This window comes from Lupinus angustifolius, chromosome LG01, assembly GCF_001865875.1.
Source record: "Lupinus angustifolius cultivar Tanjil chromosome LG01, LupAngTanjil_v1.0, whole genome shotgun sequence".
NCBI lineage: Eukaryota > Viridiplantae > Streptophyta > Magnoliopsida > Fabales > Fabaceae > Lupinus > Lupinus angustifolius.
In genome coordinates, this window is record NC_032009.1 from 29272332 (window position 1) to 29274143 (window position 1812).

Genomic DNA, 1812 nt, shown 5'->3' on the forward strand with positions numbered 1-1812 from the left:
ATCCTCATCCTCATCCTCATCCTCATCCTCTTTCTCATCCTATCCTCGTCCTCATCCTCATCATATCCTCCTCTTCATCGTCATCCTCATACTCATCATATTCTCATCCTCATCCTCATCCTATCCTCGTCCTCATCCTCATCATATCCTCCTCTTCATCGTCATCGTCATCCACATCCTCATCCTATCTTCTTCCTCATCCTCATCCTATGCTCATCCTCATCCTTTCCTCATCCTACTCCTATTCTGATCCACATCCTCATCCTCATCCTATCCTCGTCCTCATCCTATCCTCATCCTCATCTTTTCCTCCCCCTCATTCTCATCCTCATCCTATCCTCATCCACAATCTTATCCTATACTCACCCTCATCCTATGCTCATCCTTATCCTATCCTCGTCCTCATCCTTATCCCCATCCTCATCCGATCATGATCCTCATCCTCATCCACATCCTCATATTCTTCCTCATCCTATCCTTGTCCTCATCCTATCCTCGTCCTCATCCTGATCCTATCCTCATCCTCATCCTCATCCTATCCTCATCCTGTCCTCATCATCATCCTCATCTTCTTCTTCAACCCCTCCTCATCGTCATCGTCATCGTATCCTCATCCTATGCTCATCCTCATCATCATCTTATCCTCATCCTCATCCTTTGCTCATCCTCATCCTATCCTCATCCTCATCATCATCCTCATCCTCGTCCTATCCTCATCCTCATCTTCATCCTCATCCTATCTTCAACCTCATCCTCCTCCTCATCCTCCTCATCCTATCCTCATCTTCATCCTCATCCTCATCATATCTTCGTCCTCATCCTCATCCTCATCCTATCCTTATCCTCCTTCTCCTCCAAACCTCGTCCTCATCGTTATCCTCATCCTCATACTATCCTCATCTTCATCCTCATCCTCATCATATCCGCAACCTCATCCTCTTCCTCATCCTCTTCAACCTCATCCTCATCCTCATCCTCATCCTCATCCTCATCCTCATCCACATCCTCATCCTCTTCTTCCTCCTATCCTCTTCCTAATCCTATCCTCATCCTCATCCTATCCTCATCCTATCCTCATCCTCATCCTCATCCTCATCCTCATCCTCTCCTCATCCTCATCCTCCTCCTCTTATTCATCCTATCCTCGTCCTCATGCTCATCCTCAATCTCATCCTCATCCTACTCCTCATCCTATCCTCATCCTATCGTCATCCTCATCCATATCCTATTCTTATCCTCATCCTCATCCTCATACTCTTCCTCATCCTGTCCTCATCACCATCCGCATCGTAATCCTCATCCTATCCTCCTCCTCATCCTCATCCGATCCTCAACCTCATCCTCATCCTTATCCTCATCCTCATCCTCATCCTCATCCTCATCCTATCCTCATCCTCATCCTCATCCTCTTCCTCATCCTATCCTCGTCCTCATCCTCATCCTCTTCCTCATCCTACACTCGTCCTCATCCTCATCCTATCCTCATCCTCATCATCACCCTATCCTGATCCTATCCTCATCCTACCCTCATCCTATCCTCATCCTCCTCCTAATCCTATGCTCATCCACATCCTCATCCTCATCCTATCCTCATCCTCATCCTCGTCCTATCCTCATCCTCACCCTCAACCTCATCCTATCCGCATCCTTATCTTCATCCTCATCATATCCTGATCTTATCCTCATCCTGATACTATCCTCATCCTCATCCTCATCCTCATCCTCATCCTATCCTAATCCTCATCCTATCCTTCTCCTCATCCTCATCATATCCTCTTCCTCATCCTATCCTCATCCTCATCCGCTTCCTCA